The sequence below is a fragment of the Carcharodon carcharias genome, chromosome 27 (genome assembly GCF_017639515.1).
Source record: "Carcharodon carcharias isolate sCarCar2 chromosome 27, sCarCar2.pri, whole genome shotgun sequence".
Lineage (NCBI taxonomy): Eukaryota > Metazoa > Chordata > Chondrichthyes > Lamniformes > Lamnidae > Carcharodon > Carcharodon carcharias.
This window is the reverse complement of record NC_054493.1, coordinates 3,442,933-3,462,544: the sequence shown is the minus strand read 5'-3', so window position 1 is coordinate 3,462,544 and position 19,612 is coordinate 3,442,933.

The window sequence follows — 19,612 nt, the reverse complement described above, 5'->3', positions numbered from 1 at the left end:
GTAGGTACACCCACAGCGCTGTTAGGGAGGGAGTTCCAGGATTTTGTCCCTGTGGTGTAGGTACACCCACGGCGCTGTTAAGGAGGGAGTTCCAGGATTTTGTCCCCTGTGGTGTAGGTACACCCACAGCGCTGTTAGGGAGGGAGTTCCAGGATTTTGTCCCCTGTGGTGTAGGTACACCCACGGCGCTGTTAGGGAGGGAGTTCCATGATTTTGTTCTCTGTGGTGTAGTTACACCCACAGCGCTGTTAGGGAGGGAGTTCCAGGATTTTGTTCCCTGTGGTGTAGTTACACCCACAGCGCTGTTAGGGACGGATTTCCAGGATTTTGTTCCCTGTGATGTAGGTACACCCACGGTGCTTTTAGGGAGGGAGTTCCTGGATGTTGTCCCCTGTGGTTTAGGTACACCCACGGTGCTGTTAGGTAGGGTGTTCCAGGATTTTGTCCCCTTTGGTGTAGGTACACACATGGCACTGTTAGGGAGGGAGTTCCAGGATTTTGTCCCCTGTGGTGTAGGTACACCCACGGAGCTGTTAGGTAGGGTGTTCCAGGATTCTGTCCCCTTTGGTCTAGGTACACCCACGGCGCTGTTAGGGATGGAGTTCCAGGATTTTGTTCCCTGTGGTGTAGGTACACCCACGGTGCTGTTAGGTAGGGTGTTCCAGGAATTTGTCCCCTTTGGTGTAGGTACACCCACAGTGCTGTTAGGGAGGTAGTTTCAGGATTTTGTCCCCTGTGGTGTAGGTACATCCACAGTGCTGTTAGGGAGGGAGTTCCAGGATTTTGTCCCCTGTTTGGTGTAGGTACACCCACGGCGCTGCTAGGGAGGGAGTTCCAGGATTTTGTCCCTGTGGTGTAGGTACACCCACGGTGCTGTTATGTAGGGTGTTCCAGGAATTTGTCCCCTTTGGTGTAGGTACACCACAGCGCTGGTAGGGAAAGCGTTCCAGAATTTTGTCCCTGTAGTTTAGCTACACCCACAGTGCTGTTAGGGAGGGAGTTCCAGGATTTGTCCCCTGTGGTGTAGGTACACCCACAGGGATATTAGGGAGGGAGTTCCAGGATTTTGTCCCTGTGGTGTAGTTACACCCACGGCGCTGTTAGGGATTGAGTTCCAGGATTTTGTCCCTGTAGTGTAGGTACACCCACAGCGCTGTTAGGGAGGGTGTTCCAGGATTTTGTCCCCTGTGGTGTAGTTACACCCACGGTGCTGTTAGGTAGGGTGTTCCAGGATATTGTCCCCTGTGGTGTAGGTACACCCACAGCGCTATTAGGGAGGGAGTTCCATGATTTTGTCCCTGTGGTGTAGGTACACCCACGGTGCTGTTAGGGATGGACTTCCAGGATTTTGTCCTCTGTCGTGTAGTTACACCCACGTTGCTTTTAGGGAGGGAGTTCCAGGATTTTGTCCATGTCGGGTAGCTACACCCACTGCGCTGTTAGGGAGGGAGTTCGAGGATTTTGTCCCTCTGGTGTAGGTACAGCCACAGCGCTGTTAGGGAGGGAGTTCCTGGATTTTGTCCCCTGCGTGGTGTAGGTGCACCCACAGGCTGTTAGGGTGGGAGTTCCAGTATTTTGTCAATGTGGTGTAGCTACACCCACATCGCTGTTAGGGACTGAGTTCCAGGATTTTATCCAAATGGTGTAGTGACACCCACAGCGCTGTTAGGGTGGGAGTTCCAGAATTTTGCCCCCCATGGTGTAGGTACACCCACAGCGCTGTTATGGAGGGAGTTCCAGGATATTGTCCCTGTGGTGTAGGTACATCCATGGTGCTGTTGGGGAGGGAGTTCCAGGATTATGTCCCCGTGGTATAGGTACACCCGCAGCTCTGTTAGGGAGGCGATTCCAAGAATTTGTCCCCTGTGGTGTAGGTACCCCCACAGCGCTGTTAGGGATTGAGATACAGGATTTTTTTCCCTGTTGTGTAGGTACACCCACAGCGCTGTTACGGAGGGAGTTCCAGGATTTTGTCCCTGTGGTGTAGGTACACCCACAGCGCTATTAGGGAGGGAGTTCCAGGATTTTGTCCCTGTGGTGTAGGTACACCCACGGCGCTGTTAGGGAGGGTGTTCCAGGATTTTGTCCCTGTCGTATAGGTACATCTACGGCGTTGTTATGGAAGGAGTTTCAGGATTTTGTCCCTGTGGTGTAGGTACACCCACAGTGCTGACAGTGAGGGATTCATTGGATTTTGTCACCTTTGGTGTAGTTTCGCAGATGGCACTGTTAGTGGGGGAGTTCCGGGATTTTTTCTCTGTGGTGTAGGCACACCATGATGCTGTTAGTGAGGGAGTACCAGTATTTTGTCCGTAACAAAAACAGAATTACCTGGAAAAACTCAGCAGGTCTGGCAGCATCGGCGGAGAAGAAAAGAGTTGACGTTTCGAGTCCTCATGACCCTTCGACAGAACTTGTTGTGTAGCTACACCCACAGCGCTGTTAGGGAGGGAGTTCCAGGAATTTTTCCCTGTGGTGTAGGTACACCCGCGGTGCTGTTAGGAATGGAGTTCCAGGAATTTGTCCCTGTGGTGTAGGTACACCTCACAGTGCTGTTAGGGAAGGAGTTCCAGGATTTTGTCCTCTGTGGTGCAGGTACGCCCACAGCGCTGTTAGGGGGGGAGTTCGAGGATTTTGTCCCTGTGGTGTATGTACACCCACGGTGATGTTAGGGAAGGAGTTCCAGGTTTTTGTCCCCTGTGGTGTAGGTACATCTACGGCGTTGTTATGGAAGGAGTTTCAGGATTTTGTCCCTGTGGTGTAGGTACACCCACAGTGCTGACAGGGAGGGATTCATTGGATTTTGTCACCTTTGGTGTAGGTTCGCAGATGGCACTGTTAGTGGGGGAGTTCCGGGATTTTTTCTCTGTGGTGTAGGCACATCCATGACGCTGTTAGTGAGGGAGTACCAGTATTTTGTCCGTGTTGTGTAGCTACACCCACAGCGCTGTTAGGGAGGGAGTTCCAGGAATTTTTCCCTGTGGTGTAGGTACACCCGCGGTGCTGTTAGGAATGGAGTTCCAGGAGTTTGTCCCCGTGGTGTAGGTACACCTCACAGTGCTGTTAGGGAAGGAGTTCCAGGATTTTGTCCCCTGTGGTGTAGGTACGCCCACAGCGCTGTTAGGGAGGGAGTTCGAGGATTTTGTCCCTGTGGTGTAGGTACACACACGCTGCTGTTAGGGTGGGAGTTCCAGGATTTTGTCCCCTGTGGTGTAGGTACACCCACGGCACTGTTAGGGAGGGAGTTCCAGAATTTTGTCCTGTAGCGTAGGTACACCCACAGTGCTGTTAGGTAGTGTGTTCCAGGAATTTGTCCCCTTTGGTGTAGGTACACCCACAGTGCTGTTAGGGAGGTAGTTTCAGGATTTTGTCCCCTGTGGTGTAGGTACATCCACAGTGCTGTTAGGGAGGGAGTTCCAGGATTTTGTCCCCTGTTTGGTGTAGGTACACCCACGGCCCTGATAGGGAGGGAGTTCCAGGATTTTGTCCCTGTGGTGTAGGTACACCCACGGTGCTGTTATGTAGGGTGTTCCAGGAATTTGTCCCCTTTGGTGTAGGTACACCACAGCGCTGGTAGGGAGGGCGTTCCAGAATTTTGTCCCTGTAGTTTAGGTACACCCACAGTGCTGTTAGGGAGGGAGTTCCAGGATTTGTCCCCTGTGGTGTAGGTACACCCACAGGGATATTAGGGAGGGAGTTCCAGGATTTTGTCCCTGTGGTGTAGTTACACCCACGGCGCTGTTAGGGAGTGAGTTCCAGGATTTTGTCCCTGTAGTGTAGGTACACCCACAGCGCTGTTAGGGAGGGAGTTCCAGGATTTTGTCCCCTGTGGTGTAGTTACACCCACGGTGCTGTTAGGTAGGGTGTTCCAGGATATTGTCCCCTGTGGTGTAGGTACACACACGGCGCAGTTAGGGAGGGAGTTCCATGATTTTGTCCCTGTGGTGTAGGTACACCCACGGTGCTGTTAGGGAGGGAGTTCCAGGATTTTGTCCGTGTGGGGTAGCTACACCCACTGCGCTGTTAGGGAGGGAGTTCGAGGATTTTGTCCCTCTGGTGTAGGTACAGCCACAGCGCTGTTAGGGTGGGAGTTCCAGGATTTTGTCAATGTGGTGTAGCTACACCCACAGCGCTGTTAGGGACTGAGTTCCAGGATTTTATCCAAATGGTGTAGTGACACCCACAGCGCTGTTAGGGAGGGAGTTCCAGAATTTTGCCCCCCATGGTGTAGGTACACCCACAGCGCTGTTAGGGAGGGAGTTCCAGGATATTGTCCCTGTGGTGTAGGTACATCCATGGCGCTGTTGGGGAGGGAGTTCCAGGATTATGTCCCCGTGGTGTAGGTACACCCGCAGCTCTGTTAGGGAGGCGATTCCAAGAATTTGTCCCATGTAGTGTAGGTACCCCCACAGCGCTGTTAGGGAGTGAGATACAGGATTTTCTCCCTGTTGTGTAGGTACACCCACAGCGCTGTTAGGGAGTGAGATACAGGATTTTCTCCCTGTTGTGTAGGTACACCCACAGCGCTGTTACGGAGGGAGTTCCAGGATTTTGTCCCTGTGGTGTAGGTACACCCACAGCGCTATTAGGGAGGGAGTTCCAGGATTTTGTCCCTGTGGTGTAGGTACACCCACGGCGCTGTTAGGGAGTGAGATACAGGATTTTCTCCCTGTTTTGTAGGTACACCCACAGCGCTGTTAGGGAGTGAGATACAGGATTTTCTCCCTGTTGTGTAGGTACACCCACAGCGCTGTTACGGAGGGAGTTCCAGGATTTTGTCCCTGTGGTGTAGGTACACCCACAGCGCTATTAGGGAGGGAGTTCCAGGATTTTGTCCCTGTGGTGTAGGTACACCCACGGTGCTGTTTGGGAGGGAGTTCCAGGATTTTGTTCCTGTGGTGTAGGTACACCCACGGTGCTGTTAGGAATGGAGTTCCAGGAATTTGTCCCTGTGGTGTAGGTACACCTCACAGTGCTGTTAGGGAAGGAGTTCCAGGATTTTGTCCTCTGTGGTGCAGGTACGCCCACAGCGCTGTTAGGGAGGGAGTTCGAGGATTTTGTCCCTGTGGTGTAGGTACACCCACGGTGATGTTAGGGAAGGAGTTCCAGGTTTTTGTCCCCTGTGGTGTAGGTACATCTACGGCGTTGTTATGGAAGGAGTTTCAGGATTTTGTCCCTGTGGTGTAGGTACACCCACAGTGCTGACAGGGAGGGATTCATTGGATTTTGTCACCTTTGGTGTAGGTTCGCAGATGGCACTGTTAGTGGGGGAGTTCCGGGATTTTTTCTCTGTGGTGTAGGCACATCCATGACGCTGTTAGTGAGGGAGTACCAGTATTTTGTCCGTGTTGTGTAGCTACACCCACAGCGCTGTTAGGGAGGGAGTTCCAGGAATTTTTCCCTGTGGTGTAGGTACACCCGCGGTGCTGTTAGGAATGGAGTTCCAGGAGTTTGTCCCCGTGGTGTAGGTACACCTCACAGTGCTGTTAGGGAAGGAGTTCCAGGATTTTGTCCCCTGTGGTGTAGGTACGCCCACAGCGCTGTTAGGGAGGGAGTTCGAGGATTTTGTCCCTGTGGTGTAGGTACACACACGCTGCTGTTAGAGTGGGAGTTCCAGGATTTTGTCCCCTGTGGTGTAGGTACACCCACGGCACTGTTAGGGAGGGAGTTCCAGAATTTTGTCCCTGTAGCGTAGGTACACCCACAGTGCTGTTAGGTAGTGTGTTCCAGGAATTTGTCCCCTTTGGTGTAGGTACACCCACAGTGCTGTTAGGGAGGTAGTTTCAGGATTTTGTCCCCTGTGGTGTAGGTACATCCACAGTGCTGTTAGGGAGGGAGTTCCAGGATTTTGTCCCCTGTTTGGTGTAGGTACACCCACGGCCCTGATAGGGAGGGAGTTCCAGGATTTTGTCCCTGTGGTATAGGTACACCCACGGTGCTGTTATGTAGGGTGTTCCAGGAATTTGTCCCCTTTGGTGTAGGTTCACCACAGCGCTGGTAGGGAGGGCGTTCCAGAATTTTGTCCCTGTAGTTTAGGTACACCCACAGTGCTGTTAGGGAGGGAGTTCCAGGATTTGTCCCCTGTGGTGTAGGTACAGCCACAGGGATATTAGGGAGGGAGTTCCAGGATTTTGTCCCTGTGGTGTAGTTACACCCACGGCGCTGTTAGGGAGTGAGTTCCAGGATTTTGTCCCTGTAGTGTAGGTACACCCACAGCGCTGTTAGGGAGGGAGTTCCAGGATTTTGTCCCCTGTGGTGTAGTTACACCCACGGTGCTGTTAGGTAGGGTGTTCCAGGATATTGTCCCCTGTGGTGTAGGTACACACATGGCGCAGTTAGGGAGGGAGTTCCATGATTTTGTCCCTGTGGTGTAGGTACACCCACGGTGCTGTTAGGGAGGGAGTTCCAGGATTTTGTCCGTGTGGGGTAGCTACACCCACTGCGCTGTTAGGGAGGGAGTTCGAGGATTTTGTCCCCTGTGGTGTAGGTACAGCCACAGCGCTGTTAGGGTGGGAGATCCAGGATTTTGTCAATGTGGTGTAGCTACACCCACAGCGCTGTTAGGGACTGAGTTCCAGGATTTTATCCAAATGGTGTAGTGACACCCACAGCGCTGTTAGGGAGGGAGTTCCAGAATTTTGCCCCCCATGGTGTAGGTACACCCACAGCGCTGTTAGGGAGGGAGTTCCAGGATATTGTCCCTGTGGTGTAGGTACATCCATGGCGCTGTTGGGGAGGGAGTTCCAGGATTATGTCCCCGTGGTGTAGGTACACCCGCAGCTCTGTTAGGGAGGCGATTCCAAGAATTTGTCCCATGTAGTGTAGGTACCCCCACAGCGCTGTTAGGGAGTGAGATACAGGATTTTCTCCCTGTTGTGTAGGTACACCCACAGCGCTGTTAGGGAGTGAGATACAGGATTTTCTCCCTGTTGTGTAGGTACACCCACAGCGCTGTTACGGAGGGAGTTCCAGGATTTTGTCCCTGTGGTGTAGGTACACCCACAGCGCTATTAGGGAGGGAGTTCCAGGATTTTGTCCCTGTGGTGTAGGTACACCCACGGCGCTGTTAGGGAGTGAGATACAGGATTTTCTCCCTGTTTTGTAGGTACACCCACAGCGCTGTTAGGGAGTGAGATACAGGATTTTCTCCCTGTTGTGTAGGTACACCCACAGCGCTGTTACGGAGGGAGTTCCAGGATTTTGTCCCTGTGGTGTAGGTACACCCACAGCGCTATTAGGGAGGGAGTTCCAGGATTTTGTCCCTGTGGTGTAGGTACACCCACGGCGCTGTTTGGGAGCGAGTTCCAGGATTTTGTTCCTGTGGTGTAGGTACACCCACGGTGCTGTTAGGAATGGAGTTCTAGGAATTTGTCCCTGTGGTGTAGGTACACCTCACAGTGCTGTTAGGGAAGGAGTTCCAGGATTTTGTCCTCTGTGGTGCAGGTACGCCCACAGCGCTGTTAGGGAGGGAGTTCGAGGATTTTGTCCCTGTGGTGTAGGTACACCCACGGTGCTGTTAGGGAAGGAGTTCCAGGTTTTTGTCCCCTGTGGTGTAGGTACACCCACAGCGCGGTTAGGAAGGGAGTTCCAGGATTTTGTCCCTGTGGTGTAGGTGCACCCATTGTGCTGTTAGGTATGGTTTTCAACATTTTTGTCCCCTTTGGTGTAGGTACACACACGCTACTGTTAGGGTGGGAGTTCCAGGATTTTGTCCCCTGTGGTGTAGGTACACCCACTGCACTGTTAGGGAGGGAGTTCCAGAATTTTGTCCCTGTAGTGAAGGTACACGCACAATGATATTAGGGAGGGAGTTCCAGGATTTTGTCCGTGTGGCGTAGGTACAACCACAGCGCTGTTAGGGAGGGAGTTCAAGCATTTTGTCCCCTTTGGTATAGGTACACCCACAGAGCTATTATGGAGGGAGTTCCAGGATATTGTCCATGTTGTGTAGATAAACCCACGGTGCTGATATGGAGCGTGTTCCAGGATTTTGTCCCGTGTGGTGTAGGTACACCCACAGCGCTGTTAGGTAGGGAGTTTCAGGAATTTGTCCGTGTGGTGTGGGTACACCCACAGCGCTGGTTGGGAGGGAGTTCCAGGATTTTGTCTGTGTGGTGTAGGTACACCCACACCGCTGTTAGGGAGCGTGTTCCAGGATTTTGTCTTTGTGGTGCAGGTACACCCATAGTGCTGTTTGGGAGGGAGTTCCAGGATTGTGTCCCCTTTGGTGTAGGTACACCCACAGCGCTGTAAGGGAGAGTGTTCCAGGATTTTGTCTTTGTGATTTAGGTACACTCACAGCGCTGTTAGGGAGTTCCAGGATTTTCTCCCTGTTTAGGTAAAGCCACAGCAGTGTTAGGTTGGGAGTTCCAGGATTTTGTCCCCTGTGGGGTAGGTACACCCACAGTGCTGTTATGGAGGGAGTTCCAGTATTTTGTCTGTGTGGTGTAGGTACATCCACAGCGCTGTTAGGGAGGGAGTTCCAGGATTTTGTCCCCTGTGGTGTAGTCATACCCACAGTGCTGTTAGGGAGCGAGTTCCAGGATTTTGTCCCTGTGATGTAGGTACACCCACAGCGCTGTTAGGGAGGGAGTTCCAGGATTTTGTCCCCTGTGGTGTAGGTACACCCACAGCGCTGTTAGGGAGGGAGTTCCCGGATATTTTCCACTGCGGTGTTGGTACACCCACAGCGCTGTTAGGGAGGGAGTTCCAGGATTTTGTCCCCTGTGGTGTAGGTACACCACAGTGCTGTTAGGGAGGGAGTTCAAGGATTTTGTCCCCTGTGGTGTAGGTACACCCACGGTGCTGTTAGGGAGGGAGTTCCAGCATTTTGTCCCCTGTGTGGTGTCGGTACACCCACCGTATTGTTAGGGAGGGATTTCCAGGATTTTGTCCCCTGCGGTGTAGGTACAGCCACGGCGCTGTTAGGGAGGGAGTTCCAGGATTTTGTCCCTTTGGTGTAGGTACACCCACATTGCTCTTAGTGAGTGAGTTGCAGGATTTTGTCCCTGTGGTGTAGGTACACCCACAGTGCTGTTAGGGAGGGAGTTCCAGGATTTTGTCCCTGTGGTGTAGGTACACCCACAGTGATGTTAGGGAGGGAGTTCCAGGATTTTGTCCCTGTGGTGTAGGTACACTCACAGTGCTGTTAGGGAGGGATTTCCAGGATTTTGTCCCCTGTGGTGTAGGTACACTCACAGCGCTGTTAGGGAGGGAGATCTATGATATTGTCCCCTGTTTGGCATAGGTACACCCACGGGCTGTTAGGGTGGGAGTTCCAGGATTTTGTCCCCTGTGTGGTATAGGTACACCCACAGCGATGTTAGGGACTGAGTTCCAGGATTTAATCCAAATGGTGTAGGAACACCCACGGCGCTGTTTGGGAGGCGATTCCAAGATTTTGTCCCCTGTGGTGTAGGTACCCCCACAGCGCTGTTAGGGAGTGAGATCCAGGATTTTCTCCCTGTTGTGTAGGTACACCCACAGCGCTGTTAGGGAGGATGTTCCAGGATTTTGTCCCCTGCGGTGTTGGTACACCCACGGCGCTGTTAGGTAGGGTGTTCCAGGATATTGTCCCCTGTGGTGTAGGTACACCCACAGCGCTATTAGGGAGGGAGTTCCATGATTTTGTCCCTGTGGTGTAGGTACTCCCACGGTGCTGTTAGGGAGGGACTTCCAGGATTTTGTCCTCTGTCGTGTAGTTACACCCACGTTGCTTTTAGGGAGGGAGTTCCAGGATTTTGTCCGTGTCGGGTAGCTACACCCACTGCGCTGTTAGGGAGGGAGTTCGAGGATTTTGTCCCTCTGGTGTAGGTACAGCCACAGCGCTGTTAGGGAGGGAGTTCCTGGATTTTGTCCCCTGTGTGGTGTAGGTACACCCACAGGCTGTTAGGGTGGGAGTTCCAGTATTTTGTCAATGTGGTGTAGCTACACCCACATCGCTGTTAGGGACTGAGTTCCAGGATTTTATCCAAATGGTGTAGTGACACCCACAGCGCTGTTAGGGAGGGAGTTCCAGAATTTTGCCCCCCATGGTGTAGGTACACCCACAGCGCTGTTAGGGAGGGAGTTCCAGGATATTGTCCCTGTGGTGTAGGTACATCCATGGTGCTGTTGGGGAGGGAGTTCCAGGATTATGTCCCCGTGGTATAGGTACACCCGCAGCTCTGTTAGGGAGGCGATTCCAAGAATTTGTCCCCTGTGGTGTAGGTACCCCCACAGCGCTGTTAGGGATTGAGATACAGGATTTTTTCCCTGTTGTGTAGGTACACCCACAGCGCTGTTACGGAGGGAGTTCCAGGATTTTGTCCCTGTGGTGTAGGTACACCCACAGCGCTATTAGGGAGGGAGTTCCAGGATTTTGTCGCTGTTGTGTAGGTACACCCACGGCGCTGTTAGGGATGGTGTTCCAGGATTTTGTCCCTGTGGTATTGGTACATCTACGGCGTTGTTATGGAAGGAGTTTCAGGATTTTGTCCCTGTGGTGTAGGTACACCCACAGTGCTGACAGGGAGGGATTCATTGGATTTTGTCACCTTTGGTGTAGGTTCGCAGATGGCACTGTTAGTGGGGGAGTTCCGGGATTTTTTCTCTGTGGTGTAGGCACATCCATGACGCTGTTAGTGAGGGAGTACCAGTATTTTGTCCGTGTTGTGTAGCTACACCCACAGCGCTGTTAGGGAGGGAGTTCCAGGAATTTTTCCCTGTGGTGTAGGTACACCCGCGGTGCTGTTAGGAATGGAGTTCCAGGAGTTTGTCCCCGTGGTGTAGGTACACCTCACAGTGCTGTTAGGGAAGGAGTTCCAGGATTTTGTCCCCTGTGGTGTAGGTACGCCCACAGCGCTGTTAGGGAGGGAGTTCGAGGATTTTGTCCCTGTGGTGTAGGTACACACACGCTGCTGTTAGGGTGGGAGTTCCAGGATTTTGTCCCCTGTGGTGTAGGTACACCCACGGCACTGTTAGGGAGGGAGTTCCAGAATTTTGTCCCTGTAGCGTAGGTACACCCACAGTGCTGTTAGGTAGTGTGTTCCAGGAATTTGTCCCCTTTGGTGTAGGTACACCCACAGTGCTGTTAGGGAGGTAGTTTCAGGATTTTGTCCCCTGTGGTGTAGGTACATCCACAGTGCTGTTAGGGAGGGAGTTCCAGGATTTTGTCCCCTGTTTGGTGTAGGTACACCCACGGCCCTGATAGGGAGGGAGTTCCAGGATTTTGTCCCTGTGGTGTAGGTACACCCACGGTGCTGTTATGTAGGGTGTTCCAGGAATTTGTCCCCTTTGGTGTAGGTACACCACAGCGCTGGTAGGGAGGGCGTTCCAGAATTTTGTCCCTGTAGTTTAGGTACACCCACAGTGCTGTTAGGGAGGGAGTTCCAGGATTTGTCCCCTGTGGTGTAGGTACACCCACAGGGATATTAGGGAGGGAGTTCCAGGATTTTGTCCCTGTGGTGTAGTTACACCCACGGCGCTGTTAGGGAGTGAGTTCCAGGATTTTGTCCCTGTAGTGTAGGTACACCCACAGCGCTGTTAGGGAGGGAGTTCCAGGATTTTGTCCCCTGTGGTGTAGTTACACCCACGGTGCTGTTAGGTAGGGTGTTCCAGGAATTTGTCCCCTTTGGTGTAGGTACACCCACAGTGATGCTAGGGACTGAGTTCCAGGATTTAATCGAAATGGTGTAGTGACACCCACAGCGCTGTTAAGGTGGGATTTCCAGAATTTTGCCCCCCGTGGTGTAGGTACACCCACAGCGATGCTAGGGACTGAGTTCCAGGATTTAATCCAAATGGTGTAGGAACACCCACGGCGCTGTTAGGGAGGCAATTCCAAGATTTAGTCCCCTGTGGTGTAGGTACCCCCACAGCGCTGTTAGTGAGTGAGATCCAGGATTTTCTCCCTGTTGTGTAGGTACACCCACAGCGCTGTTAGGGAGGATGTTCCAGGATTTTGTCCCCTGTGTTGTAGGTACACCTACAGCGCTGTTAGGGAGTGAGATCCAGGATTTTGTCCATGTGGTGTAGGTACACCCACAGCGTTGTTAGGGAGGGAGTTCCAGGATTTTGTCCCTGTGGTGTAGGTACACCCACAGTGCTGTTAGGGAGGGAGTTCTAGGATTTTGTCCCCTGTGGTGTAGGTACACCCACGGCGCTGTTAGGGAGGGAGTTCCAGGATTTAGTTCCTGTGGTGTAGGTACACCCTCAGGGCAGTTAGGGAGGGAGTTCCAGGATTTTGTCCTCTGTCGTGTAGTTACACCCACGGTGCTGTTAGGGAGGGAGTTCCAGGATTTTGTCCGTGTGGGGTAGCTACACCCACTGCGCTGTTAGGGAGGGAGGTCGAGGATATTGTCCCTCTGGTGTAGGTACAGCCACGGCGCTGTTAGGGAGGGAGTTCCAGGATTTTGTCCCCTGTGGTGTAGGTACACCCACAGCGCTGTTAGGGAGGGAGTTCCAGGATTTTGTCCCCTGTGGTGTAGTTACACCCACGGTGCTGTTAGGTAGGGTGTTCCAGAATTTTGTCCCCCTTGGTCTAGGTACACCCACGGCGCTGTTAGGGATGGAGTTCCAGGATTTTGTTCCCTGTGGTGTAGGTACACCCACATTGTTGTTAGGTAGGGTGTTCCAGGAATTTGTCCCCTTTGGTGTAGGTACACCCACATTGCTGTTAGGGAGGTCGTTTCAGGATTTTGTCCCCTGTGGTGTAGGTACACCCACGGTGCTGTTAGGTAGGGTGTTCCAGGAATTTGTCCCTGTAGTGTAGGTACACCCACAGTGCTGTTAGGGAGGGAGTTCCAGGATTTTGTCCCCTGTGGTGTAGGTACACCCACGGCGCTGTTAGGGAGGGAGTTCCAGTATTTTGTTCCCTGTGGTGTAGTTACACCCACAGCGCTGTTAGGGACGGAGTTCCAGGATTTTGTTCCTTGTGATGTAGGTACACCCACGGTGCTGTTAGGGAGGGAGTTCCTGGATGTTGTCCCCTGTGGTGTAGGTACACCCACGGTGCTGTTAGGTAGGGTGTTCCAGGAATTTGTCCCCTTTGGTGTAGGTACACCACAGCGCTGGTAGGGAGGGCGTTCCAGAATTTTGTCCCTGTAGTTTAGGTACACAAACAGTGCTGTTAGGGAGGGAGTTCCAGGATTTGTCCCCTGTGGTGTAGGTACACCCACGGTGCTGTTAGGAATGGAGTTCCAGGATTTTGTCCGTGTGGGTTAGCTACACCCACTGCGCTGTTAGGGAGGGAGTTTGAGGATTTTGTCCCTCTGGTGTAGGTACAGCCACGGCGCTGTTAGGGAGGGAGTTCCAGGATTTTGTCCCCTGTGTGGTGTAGGTACACCCATGACGCTGTTAGTGAAGTAGATCTATGATATTGTCCCCTGTTGGGTGTAGGTACACCCACAGGCTGTTAGGGTGGGAGTTCCATTATTTTGTCAATGTGGTGTAGTGACACCCACAGCGCTGTTAGGGAGGGAGTTCCAGAATTTTGCCCCCCGTGTGTAGGTACACAGACAGCGCTGTTACGGAGGGAGTTCCAGGATATTGTCCCTGTGGTGTAGGTACATCCACGGCGCTGTTGGGGAGGGAGTTCCAGGTTTATGTCCCCATGGTGTAGGTACACCCGCAGCTCTGTTAGGGAGGCGATTCCAAGAATTTGTCCCCTGTGGTGTAGGTACCCCCACAGCGCTGTTAGGGAGGGAGTTCCAGGATGTTCTCCCTGTTGTGTCGGTACACCCACGGCGATGTTAGGGAGGGAGTTCCAGGATTTTGTCCCCTGTGGTGTAGGTACGCCCACAGTGCTGTTAGGGAGGGAGTTCCAGTATTTTGTCCGTGTTGTGTAGCTACACCCACAGCGCTGTTAGGGAGGGAGTTCCAGGACTTTTTCCCTGTGGTGTAGGTACACCCACGGTGCTGTTAGGAATGGAGTTCCAGGAATTTGTCCCTGTGGTGTAGGTACACCTCACAGTGCTGTTAGGGAAGGAGTTCCAGGATTTTGTCCCCTGTGGTGTAGGTACGCCCACAGCGCTGTTAGGGAGGGAGTTCGAGGATTTTGTCCCTGTGGTGTAGGTACAGCCACCGTGCTGTTAGGGAGGGATTTCCAGGATTTTGTCCCCTGTGGTGTAGGTATAGCCACGGCGCTGTTAGGGAGGGAGTTCCAGGATTTTGTCCCTTTGGTGTTGGTACACCCACATTGCTCTTAGGGAGTGAGTTGCAGGATTTTGTCCCTGTGGTGTAGGTACACCCACAGTGCTGTTTGGGAGGGAGTTCCAGGATTTTGTCCCTGTGGTGTAGGTACACCCACAGTGCTGTTAGGGAGGGAGTTCCAGGATTTTGTCCCTGTGGTGTAGGTACACTCACAGCGCTGTTAGGGAGGGATTTCCAGGATTTTGTCCCCTGTGGTGTAGGTACACTCACAGCGCTGTTAGGGAGGGAGATCTAGGATATTGTCCCCTGTTTGGCATAGGTACACCCACGGGCTGTTAGGGTGGGAGTTCCAGGATTTTGTCCCCTGTGTGTTATAGGTACACCCACAGCGATGTTAGGGACTGAGTTCCAGGATTTAATCCAAATGGTGTAGGAACACCCACGGCGCTGTTTGGGAGGCGATTCCAAGATTTTGTCCCCTGTGGTGTAGGTACCCCCACAGCGCTGTTAGGGAGTGAGATCCAGGATTTTCTCCCTGTTGTGTAGGTACACCCACAGCGCTGTTAGGGAGGATGTTCCAGGATTTTGTCCCCTGTGTTGTAGTTACACCCACAGCGCTGTTAGGGAGCGAGATCCAGGATTTTGTCCATGTGGTGTAGGTACACCCACAGCGCTGTTAGGGAGGGAGTTCCAGGATTTTGTCCCTGTGGTGTAGGTACACCCACGGCGCTGTTAAGGAGGGAGTTCCAGGATTTTGTCCCCTGTGGTGTAGGTACACCCACGGCGCTGTTAGGGAGGGAGTTCCAGGATTTTGTTCCTGTGGTGTAGGTACACCCACAGTGCAGTTAGGGAGGGAGTTCCAGGATTTTGTTCCCTGTGGTGTAGTTACACCCACAGCGCTGTTAGGGAGGGAGTTCCAGGATTTTGTTCCCTGTGGTGTAGTTACACCCACAGCGCTGTTAGGGACGGAGTTCCAGGATTTTGTTCCCTGTGATGTAGGTACACCCACGGTGCTTTTAGGGAGGGAGTTCCTGGATGTCGTCCCCTGTGGTGTAGGTACACCCACGGTGCTGTTAGGTAGGGTGTTCCAGGATTTTGTCCCCTTTGGTGTAGGTACACACATGGCACTGTTAGGGAGGGAGTTCCAGGATTTTGTCCCCTGTGGTGTAGGTACACCCACGGAGCTGTTAGGTAGGGTGTTCCAGGATTCTGACCCTTTGGTCTAGGTACACCCACGGTGCTGTTAGGGATGGAGTTCCAGGATTTTGTTCCCTCTGGTGTAGGTACACCCACGGTGCTGTTAGGTAGGGTGTTCCAGGAATTTGTCCCCTTTGGTGTAGGTACACCCACAGTGCTGTTAGGGAGGTAGTTTCAGGATTTTGTCCCCTGTGGTGTAGGTACATCCACAGTGCTGTTAGGGAGGGAGTTCCAGGATTTTGTCCCCTGTTTGGTGTAGGTACACCCACGGCGCTGCTAGGGAGGGAGTTCCAGGATTTTGTCCCTGTGGTGTAGGTACACCCACGGTGCTGTTATGTAGGGTGTTCCAGGAATTTGTCCCGTTTGGTGTAGGTACACCACAGCGCTGGTAGGGAGGGCGTTCCAGAATTTTGTCCCTGTAGTTTAGGTACACCCACAGTGCTGTTAGGGAGGGAGTTCCAGGATTTGTCCCCTGTGGTGTAGGTACACCCACAGGGATATTAGGGAGGGAGTTCCAGGATTTTGTCCCTGTGGTGTAGTTACACCCACGGCGCTGTTAGGGATTGAGTTCCAGGATTTTGTCCCTGTAGTGTAGTTACACCCACAGCGCTGTTAGGGAGGGTGTTCCAGGATTTTGTCCCCTGCGGTGTTGGTACACCCACGGCGCTGTTAGGTAGGGTGTTCCAGGATATTGTCCCCTGTGGTGTAGGTACACCCACAGCGCTATTAGGGAGGGAGTTCCATGATTTTGTCCCTGTGGTGTAGGTACTCCCACGGTGCTGTTAGGGAGGGACTTCCAGGATTTTGTCCTCTGTCGTGTAGTTACACCCACGTTGCTTTTAGGGAGGGAGTTCCAGGATTTTGTCCGTGTCGGGTAGCTACACCCACTGCGCTGTTAGGGAGGGAGTTCGAGGATTTTGTCCCTCTGGTGTAGGTACAGCCACAGCGCTGTTAGGGAGGGAGTTCCTGGATTTTGTCCCCTGTGTGGTGTAGGTACACCCACAGGCTGTTAGGGTGGGAGTTCCAGTATTTTGTCAATGTGGTGTAGCTACACCCACATCGCTGTTAGGGACTGAGTTCCAGGATTTTATCCAAATGGTGTAGTGACACCCACAGCGCTGTTAGGGAGGGAGTTCCAGAATTTTGCCCCCCATGGTGTAGGTACACCCACAGCGCTGTTAGGGAGGGAGTTCCAGGATATTGTCCCTGTGGTGTAGGTACATCCATGGTGCTGTTGGGGAGGGAGTTCCAGGATTATGTCCCCGTGGTATAGGTACACCCGCAGCTCTGTTAGGGAGGCGATTCCAAGAATTTGTCCCCTGTGGTGTAGGTACCCCCACAGCGCTGTTAGGGATTGAGATACAGGATTTTTTCCCTGTTGTGTAGGTACACCCACAGCGCTGTTACGGAGGGAGTTCCAGGATTTTGTCCCTGTGGTGTAGGTACACCCACAGCGCTATTAGGGAGGGAGTTCCAGGATTTTGTCGCTGTTGTGTAGGTACACCCACGGCGCTGTTAGGGATGGTGTTCCAGGATTTTGTCCCTGTGGTATTGGTACATCTACGGCGTTGTTATGGAAGGAGTTTCAGGATTTTGTCCCTGTGGTGTAGGTACACCCACAGTGCTGACAGGGAGGGATTCATTGGATTTTGTCACCTTTGGTGTAGGTTCGCAGATGGCACTGTTAGTGGGGGAGTTCCGGGATTTTTTCTCTGTGGTGTAGGCACATCCATGACGCTGTTAGTGAGGGAGTACCAGTATTTTGTCCGTGTTGTGTAGCTACACCCACAGCGCTGTTAGGGAGGGAGTTCCAGGAATTTTTCCCTGTGGTGTAGGTACACCCGCGGTGCTGTTAGGAATGGAGTTCCAGGAGTTTGTCCCCGTGGTGTAGGTACACCTCACAGTGCTGTTAGGGAAGGAGTTCCAGGATTTTGTCCCCTGTGGTGTAGGTACGCCCACAGCGCTGTTAGGGAGGGAGTTCGAGGATTTTGTCCCTGTGGTGTAGGTACACACACGCTGCTGTTAGGGTGGGAGTTCCAGGATTTTGTCCCCTGTGGTGTAGGTACACCCACGGCACTGTTAGGGAGGGAGTTCCAGAATTTTGTCCCTGTAGCGTAGGTACACCCACAGTGCTGTTAGGTAGTGTGTTCCAGGAATTTGTCCCCTTTGGTGTAGGTACACCCACAGTGCTGTTAGGGAGGTAGTTTCAGGATTTTGTCCCCTGTGGTGTAGGTACATCCACAGTGCTGTTAGGGAGGGAGTTCCAGGATTTTGTCCCCTGTTTGGTGTAGGTACACCCACGGCCCTGATAGGGAGGGAGTTCCAGGATTTTGTCCCTGTGGTGTAGGTACACCCACGGTGCTGTTATGTAGGGTGTTCCAGGAATTTGTCCCCTTTGGTGTAGGTACACCACAGCGCTGGTAGGGAGGGCGTTCCAGAATTTTGTCCCTGTAGTTTAGGTACACCCACAGTGCTGTTAGGGAGGGAGTTCCAGGATTTGTCCCCTGTGGTGTAGGTACACCCACAGGGATATTAGGGAGGGAGTTCCAGGATTTTGTCCCTGTGGTGTAGTTACACCCACGGCGCTGTTAGGGAGTGAGTTCCAGGATTTTGTCCCTGTAGTGTAGGTACACCCACAGCGCTGTTAGGGAGGGAGTTCCAGGATTTTGTCCCCTGTGGTGTAGTTACACCCACGGTGCTGTTAGGTAGGGTGTTCCAGGAATTTGTCCCCTTTGGTGTAGGTACACCCACAGTGATGCTAGGGACTGAGTTCCAGGATTTAATCGAAATGGTGTAGTGACACCCACAGCGCTGTTAAGGTGGGATTTCCAGAATTTTGCCCCCCGTGGTGTAGGTACACCCACAGCGATGCTAGGGACTGAGTTCCAGGATTTAATCCAAATGGTGTAGGAACACCCACGGCGCTGTTAGGGAGGCGATTCCAAGATTTAGTCCCCTGTGGTGTAGGTACCCCCACAGCGCTGTTAGTGAGTGAGATCCAGGATTTTCTCCCTGTTGTGTAGGTACACCCACAGCGCTGTTAGGGAGGATGTTCCAGGATTTTGTCCCCTGTGTTGTAGGTACACCTACAGCGCTGTTAGGGAGTGAGATCCAGGATTTTGTCCATGTGGTGTAGGTACACCCACAGCGTTGTTAGGGAGGGAGTTCCAGGATTTTGTCCCTGTGGTGTAGGTACACCCACAGTGCTGTTAGGGAGGGAGTTCTAGGATTTTGTCCCCTGTGGTGTAGGTACACCCACGGCGCTGTTAGGGAGGGAGTTCCAGGATTTAGTTCCTGTGGTGTAGGTACACCCTCAGCGCAGTTAGGGAGGGAGTTCCAGGATTTTGTCCTCTGTCGTGTAGTTACACCCACGGTGCTGTTAGGGAGGGAGTTCCAGGATTTTGTCCGAGTGGGGTAGCTACACCCACTGCGCTGTTAGGGAGGGAGGTCGAGGATATTGTCCCTCTGGTGTAGGTACAGCCACGGCGCTGTTAGGGAGGGAGTTCCAGGATTTTGTCCCCTGTGGTGTAGGTACACCCACAGCGCTGTTAGGGAGGGAGTTCCAGGATTTTGTCCCCTGTGGTGTAGTTACACCCACGGTGCTGTTAGGTAGGGTGTTCCAGAATTTTGTCCCCCTTGGTCTAGGTACACCCACGGCGCTGTTAGGGATGGAGTTCCAGGATTTTGTTCCATGTGGTGTAGGTACACCCACATTGTTGTTAGGTAGGGTGTTCCAGGAATTTGTCCCCTTTGGTGTAGGTACACCCACATTGCTGTTAGGGAGGTCGTTTCAGGATTTTGTCCCCTGTGGTGTAGGTACACCCACGGTGCTGTTAGGTAGGGTGTTCCAGGAATTTGTCCCTGTAGTGTAGGTACACCCACAGTGCTGTTAGGGAGGGAGTTCCAGGATTTTGTCCCCTGTGGTGTAGGTACACCCACGGCGCTGTTAGGGAGGGAGTTCCAGTATTTTGTTCCCTGTGGTGTAGTTACACCCACAGCGCTGTTAGGGACGGAGTTCCAGGATTTTGTTCCTTGTGATGTAGGTACACCCACGGTGCTGTTAGGGAGGGAGTTCCTGGATGTTGTCCCCTGTGGTGTAGGTACACCCACGGTGCTGTTAGGTAGAGTGTTCCAGGAATTTGTCCCCTTTGGTGTAGGTACACCACAGCGCTGGTAGGGAGGGCGTTCCAGAATTTTGTCCCTGTAGTTTAGGTACACAAACAGTGCTGTTAGGGAGGGAGTTCCAGGATTTGTCCCCTGTGGTGTAGGTACACCCACGGTGCTG